General features: G+C 37.7%; 1 non-coding gene across 1 annotated transcript; it reads right to left on the bottom strand.

Annotated features, from left to right (window-relative positions):
* Positions 1-3,215: 3,215 nt before the first annotated feature.
* Positions 3,216-3,323, bottom strand: LOC112768181 (small nucleolar RNA R71). Its single transcript, XR_003185619.1, has one exon. It is a non-coding gene; the product is annotated as a small nucleolar RNA R71 (small nucleolar RNA).
* Positions 3,324-7,577: the final 4,254 nt, after the last annotated feature.

The raw sequence follows: 7,577 nt of genomic DNA on the forward strand, positions 1-7,577 counted from the left end.
ATGAATATCTCTTAGATATCTAATACAGAGGACCGAGTCTGAGTTATTAGTATCTTCGTGGTATAAGTTAGAACCCATGGATTGCCATTCCTGAGATCCGGAAAGTCTAAACCTTGTCTGTGGTATTCCGAGTAGGATTTGGGAAGGGATGGCTGTGACGATCTTCAAACTCGCGAGTGCTGGGCATAGTGACAGACGCAAAAGGAGGGTGAATCCTATTCCAGTATGATTGAGAACCTCAGATGATTAGCCGTGCCGTGACAGAGTATTTGGACCTTTTTCACAAAAGGATGGGATGTAGCCATTGACAACGGTGATGCCCTTACAGAAAGCTTGCCATGGAAAGGAGTAGGACTGATTGGATGAAGATAGCAGGAAAGCAGAAGTTCAGAAGAACGAAGGCATCTCTATACGCTTATTTGAAATTCTCACCAATGAATTACATAAGTGTTTCTATCTTTATTTTCCGTCTATTTATTATTTATTTTCGAAAACTCCATAACTATTTGATATCCGCCTGACTGAGATTTACAAGGTGACCATAGCTTGCTTCATACCAATAATCTCCATGGGATCGACCCTTACTCACGTAAGGTTTTATTACTTGGACGACCTAGTGCACTTGCTGGTTAGTTGTGTGAAGTTGTGAAGTTATGTTTGGACCATGGTATTGTGTACCCGTTTTTGGAGCCATTGCCAGGGAGAGAACGAACAACAAATTTTACAACCCCAATCTGAGTAGCAACTTCGCATGTATCGAGTTTTTGGTGCCGTTGCCGAGGATTGTTTGAGTTTGGACAACTGACGGTTCATCTTGTTGCTCAGATTAGATAATTTTCTTTTTGTTTTATTTTCAAAAATTCTTCAAAAATCTTCAAAAAAAAAATTTCTCCTTTATTTTCGAAAAAAAAACAATAAAAAAATTCTTTTCAAAAATTTGTATTATGTTCTTTAGAATTTTTAAGAATGAATTCTAGAGTTTAATGAAGCATGTAGAAGCCTGGCTGGTTGTAAAGCCATGTCTAAATTTATTTGGACTGGAGCTTCCAACCCAACATTATCAAGAGCAAGCTAGATGTTGCTAATCCACCTGCTGCTGTTCCTGATCCACCTAATTTACTTCTAAAGCTTGGCTGGCTATTAAGCCATGCCTAACCCTCAGATTGGAGCTTTAGACTAAGAGTGCAAGATTCCTGGAATTCTTCTTAAAAATTTTGGAATCCTTATTTTTCTTTCACAAATAATTTTCGAAAAATCCAAAAAAATTAGAAAATCATAAAAATAAAAAAATATATTTTATGTTTCTTGTTTGAGTCTTGAGTCAATTTTTAAGTTTGGTGTCAATTGCATACTCATCTTGCATTTTTCGAAAATTGCATTCATGCATTGCATTCATCATGATCTTCAAGTTGTTCTTGGCCAGTCTTCTTGTTTGATCTTCATATTTTCTTGTTTTGTGTCTTTTCATGTTTTTCATATGTATTCTTGCATTCATAGTGTTTATACATGAAAATTTTCTAAGTTTGGTGTCTTGCATGTTTTCTTTGCATCAAAACTTTTTCAAAAATATGTTCTTGATGTTCATCATGATCTTCAAAGTGTTCTTGGTATTCATCATGACATTCATAGTGTTCTTGCATGTATCATGTGTTTTGATTCATAATTTTCATGTTGTGAGTCATTTTTTATGTTTTTCTCTCTCATCATTAAAAATTCAAAAATAAAAAAAATATCTTTCCTTTTTTCTCTCATAAATTTCGAAAATTTGGATTGACTTTTTCAAAAAATTTTAAAATTCAATTGTTTCCTATGAGTCAAATCAAATTTTCAATTTAAAAATCCTATCTTTTTCAAAAACTAAATCTTTTTCATTTTTCTTATTTATTTTCGAAAATTATAAAAATATTTTTCAAAAATCTTTTTCTTAATTTTATCTCATAATTTTCGAAAATATTATCAACAATTAATGTTTTGATTAAAAAATTTCAAGTTTGTTACCTACTTATTAAGAAAGATTCAAACTTTAAGTTCTAGAATCATATCTTGTGATTTTTTGTGAATCAAGTCATTAATTGTGATTTTAAAAATCAAATATTTTTTCAAAACTAATTTCAATCATATCTTTTCAAAAATATCTTTTTATCCTATCTTTTTCAAAATCATATCTTTTTAAAACATATCTTTTTCAAAAATTTGATTTTAAAAATATCTTTTCTAACTTCTTATCTTCTTATCTTTTCAAAATTGATTTTTAAATTTGTTTCAACTAACTAACTAACTTTTTGTTTGTTTCTCATCTCTTTCAAAACTACCTAACTAACTATCCCTCTCTAATTTTTGAAAATCCCTCCCTCTTTTTCAAAAATTCTTTTTAATTAACTAATTGTTTCAAATTTTAATTTTAATATATTTCTTCTTTTAATTTTTGAAAATCACTAACCATTTTTCAAAAATAATTTTCGAAAAATCCTTCTCTCTCATCTCCTTCTATTTATTTATTCATCTACTAAAACTTCTCTCCCATCCAAAAATTCGAACACTACCTCCCTCTCTGTGTTTGAGTTTTTCTTCTTCCATTCTTTACATTACATTCTTTTTTTCTTCTACTCACACAGGGGAACCTCTATACTTGGGCAAAAAAGATCCCTATTATTATTATTTTTCTGTTCCCTCTTTTTCATATGAGCAGGAGCAAGGACAAAAACATTCTTGTTGAAGCAGATCCTGAACCTGAAAGGACTCTGAAGAGGAAACTAAGAGAAGCTAAAATACAACAATCCAGAGACAACCTTACAGGAATTTTCGAACAAGAAGAGGATATGGCAGCCGAAAATAATAATAATGCAAGGAGGATGCTTGGTGACTTTACTGCACCTAATTCCAATTTACATGGAAGAAGCATTTCCATCCCTACCATTGGAGCAAACAATTTTGAGCTTAAACCTCAATTAGTTTCTCTGATGCAACAAAACCGCAAGTTTCATGGACTTCCATCTGAAGATCCCTTTCAGTTCTTAACTAAATTCTTGCAGATATGTGATACTGTTAAGACTAATGGAGTAGATCCTGAAGTCTACAGGCTCATGCTTTTCCCGTTTGCTGTAAGAGACAGAGCTAGAGTGTGGTTGGACTCTCAACCCAAAGATAGCCTGAACTCTTGGGATAAGCTGGTCACGGCTTTCTTAGCCAAGTTCTTTCCTCCTCAAAAGCTGAGTAAGCTTAGAGTGGATGTTCAAACCTTCAGACAGAAGGAAGGTGAATCCCTCTATGAAGCTTGGGAGAGATACAACCAACTGACCAAAAAGTGTCCTTCTAACATGCTTTCAGAATGGACCATCCTGGATATATTCTATGATGGTCTGTCTGAATTAGCTAAGATGTCATTGGATACTTCTGCAGGTGGATCCATTCACCTAAAGAAAACGCCTGCAGAAGCTCAAGAACTCATTGACATGGTTGCTAATAACCAGTTCATGTACACTTCTGAGAGGAATCCTGTGATTAATGGGATGCCTCAGAAGAACGGAGTTCTTGAAATTGATACTCTGAATGCCATATTGGCTCAGAATAAAATATTGACTCAGCAAGTCAATATGATTTCTCAGAGTCTGAATGGAATGCAAGCTGCATCCAACAGTACTCAAGAGGCATCTTCTGAAGAAGAAGCTTATGATCCTGAGAACCCTGCAATAGCAGAGGTGAATTATATGGGTGAACCATATGGAAACACCTATAATCCCTCATGGAGAAATCATCCAAATCTCTCATGGAAGGATCAACAAAAGCCTTAACAAGGCTTTAATAATGGTGGGAAAAACAGGTTTAGCAATAGCAAGCCTTTTCCATCATCCACTCAGCAACAGACAGAGAACTCTGAACAAAATACCTCTAATTTAGCAAACTTAGTCTCTGATCTATCTAAGGCCACTGTGAGTTTCATGATTGAAACAAGGTCCTCCATTAGAAATTTGGAAGCACAAGTGGGCCAGCTGAGTAAAAGAATCACTGAAACCCCTCCTAGTACTCTCCCAAGCAATACAGAAGAGAATCCAAAAGGAGAGTGCAAGGCCATTGACATAACCATCATGGCCGAATCCAAGAAGGAAGGGGAGGACGTGAATCCCAAAGAGGAAGACTTCCTGGGACGTCCAGTGATCAACAAGGAGTTTCCCTTTGAGGAACCAAAGAACTCTGAGGCTCATTTAGAGACCATAGAGATTCCATTAAACCTCCTTATGCCCTTCATGAGCTCTGATGAGTATTTTTCTTCTGAAGAGAATGAGGATGTTACTGAAGAGCAAGTTGCCAAGTTCCTTGGTGCAATCATGAAGCTGAATGCCAATTTATTTGGTAATGAGACTTGGGGAGATGAACCTCCCCTGTTCACCAATGAACTAAACGCATTGGATCAACTGAGATTGCCTCAGAAGAAACAGGATCCTGGAAAGTTCCTAATACCTTGTACCATAGGCACCATGACCTTTGAGAAGGCTCTATGTGACCTGGGGTCAGGAATAAACCTCATGCCACTCTCTGTAATGGAGAAACTGGGAATCTTTGAGGTGCAAGCTGCTAGAATCTCATTAGAGATGGTAGAGAATTCCAGAAAACAGGCTTATGGACAAGTAGAGGACATATTAATAAAGGTTGAAGGCCTTTACATCCCTGCTGATTTCATAATCCTAGATACTGGGAAGGATGAGGATGAATCCATCATCCTTGGAAGACCCTTCCTAGCCACAGCAAGAGCTGTGATAGATGTTAACAGAGGTGAATTAGTCCTTCAATTGAATGGGGACTCCCTTGAGTTTAAAACTCAAGGACATCCTTCTGTAAATATGGAAAAGAGGCACAGTAAGCTTCTCTCAAAACAAAGTCAACCAGAGCCCCCACAGTCAAACTCTAAGTTTGGTGTTGGGAGGCCACAACCAAACTCTAAGTTTGGTGTTGAACTCCCATATCCAAACTCTAAGTTTGGTGTTGGGAAGTCTCAACAATGCTCTGAACATCTGTGAGGCTCCATGAGAGCCCACTGTCAAGCTATTGACATTAAAGAAGTGCTTGTTGGGAGGCAACCCAATTTTTATTTATCTAATTTTAATTTATTTTTATTTTTATTTCATGTTTTATTAGGTTCATGATCATGTGGAGTCACAAAATAAATCAAAAAATTAAAAACAGAATCAAAAACAGCAGAAGAAAAATCACATCCTGGAGGAGGATCTTACTGGCGTTTAAACGCCAGTAAGGAGCATCTGTCTGGCGTTCAACGCCAGAACAGAGCATGTTTCTGGCGTTGAACGCCAGAAACAAGCAGCATCCTGGCGTTCAGACGCCAGAAATGCACAGTGAGAAAAGTTGGCACTGAACGCCAGAAAGAAGCATCTGGCTGGCGTTCAACGCCAGAAATATGCTGCATCTGGGCGCTGAACGCCCAGAACAAGCATCAATTCGGCGTTTAAATGCCAGAATTGCATGCAAAGGCATTTTACATGCCTAATTGGTGCAGGGATGTAAATTCTTGACACCTCAGGATCTGTGAACCCCACAGGATCAACTCAGCATCTGTGGACCCCACAGGATCCCCACCTACCACCACTCACTCTCTTCCCTCTTCTCAATGTTCATTCTCTCTTCCCAATAAACACTCTTCACCATAAACCTACCTCATAAAATCCACCTACCTTCAAAATTCAAAACCAATTTCCCACCCAAACCTACCCTATATGTCCGAACCTTAACCCCTCTCCCTTCCTTATATAAAGCCCTCCACTCTTCTACATTTTCACACAACACAACCCTCTCTTCCCTTCTTGGCCGAATACACCTCTCCCTCCTCTCCTCCATATTCTCTTCTTCTTCTTCATCTATTCTTTCTTCTATTGCTCGAGGGCGAGCAATATTCTAAGTTTGGTGTGGTAAAAGCATAAGCTTTTTGTTTTTCCATTACCATTGATGGCACCCAAGACCGAAGAATCCTCTAGAAAAGGGAAAGGGAAGACAAAAGCTTCCACCTCCAAGTCATGGGAGATGGAAAGATTCATCTCCAAAGCCCATCAAGACCACTTCTATGATGTTGTGGCCGAGAAGAAGGTGATCCCCGAGGTCCCTTTCAAGCTCAAGATAAATAAGTATCCGGAGATCCGACATGAAATCCAAAGAAGAGGTTGGGAAGTTCTAACAAACCCTATCCAACAAGACGACATCCTAATGGTTCAAGAGTTCTATGCCAATGCATGGATCACTAGGAACCATGATCAAAGTAAGAACCCGAACCCAAAGAATTATCTCACCATGGTTCGGGGAAAATACTTAGATTTTAGTCCGGAAAATGTGAGGTTGGCGTTCAACTTGCCAATGATGGAAGAGAACGCACACCCCTACACGAGGAGAGTCAACTTTGATCAAAGGTTGGACTAAGTCCTCATGGACATATGTGTGGAAGGAGCTCAATGGAGGATTGACTCCAAAGGCAAGCCGGTTCAACTAAGAAGATTGGACCTCAAGCCTGTGGCTAGAGGATGGTTAGAGTTCATCCAACACTCCATCATCCCCACTAGCAACCGATCTGAAGTTACTGTGGATCGGGCCATCATGATTCATAGCATCATGATTGGAGAGGAAGTAGAAGTTCATGAAGTCATCTCCCTTGAACTCTACAAAATAGCCGAAAAGCCCTTTCCCTGGGCAAGGCTAGCTTTTCCTCATCTTATTTGCCATCTATGTTACTCAGTTGGAGCTTTCATAGTAGGAGACATTCCCATTGAGGAAGAGAAGCCCATCACTAAGAAAAGGATGGAGCAAGCCAGAGAGCCCATTCATGGATCTCAAGAGACGCATGAAGCTCATCACCATGAGATCCCGGAAATGCCTCAAATGCATTTTCCTCCACAAAACTATTGGGAGCAAATCAACACCTCCCTAGGAGAATTAAGTTCCAACATGGGACAACTAAGGGTGGAACATCAAGAGCACTCCATCATCCTTCATGAAATTAGAGAAGATCAAAAAGCAATGAGGGATGAGCAACAAAGACAAGGAAGATACATAGAAGAGCTCAAGGACATCATTGGTTCCTCAAGAAGGAAACGCCACCATCACTAAGGTGGACTCATTCCTTGTTCTTACATTCTCTGTTTTTCGTTTTCTTTATGATAAGTGCTTATCCATGTTTGTGTCTTATTACATGATCATTAGTATTTAGTAACTTTGTCTTAAAGTTATGAATGTCCTATGAATCCATCACCTCTCTTAAATAAAAAATGTTTTAATTCAAAAGAACAAGAAGTACATGAGTTTCGAATTTATCCTTGAACTTAGTTTAATTATATTGATGTGGAGACAATGCTTTTTGTTTTCTGAATGAATGCTTGAACAGTGCATATGTCTTTTGAAGTTGTTGTTCATGAATGTTAAATATGTTGGCTCTTGAAAGAATGATGACAAGGAGACATGTTATTTGATAATCTGAAAAATCATAAAAATGATTCTTGAAGCAAGAAAAAGCAGTGAATACAAAAGCTTGCAGAAAAAAAAATAGAAAAAAATAGCGAAAAAAAAAGCAAGCAGAAAAAGCC

This window comes from Arachis hypogaea, chromosome 17, assembly GCF_003086295.3.
Source record: "Arachis hypogaea cultivar Tifrunner chromosome 17, arahy.Tifrunner.gnm2.J5K5, whole genome shotgun sequence".
In the NCBI taxonomy this organism is placed as follows: domain Eukaryota; kingdom Viridiplantae; phylum Streptophyta; class Magnoliopsida; order Fabales; family Fabaceae; genus Arachis; species Arachis hypogaea.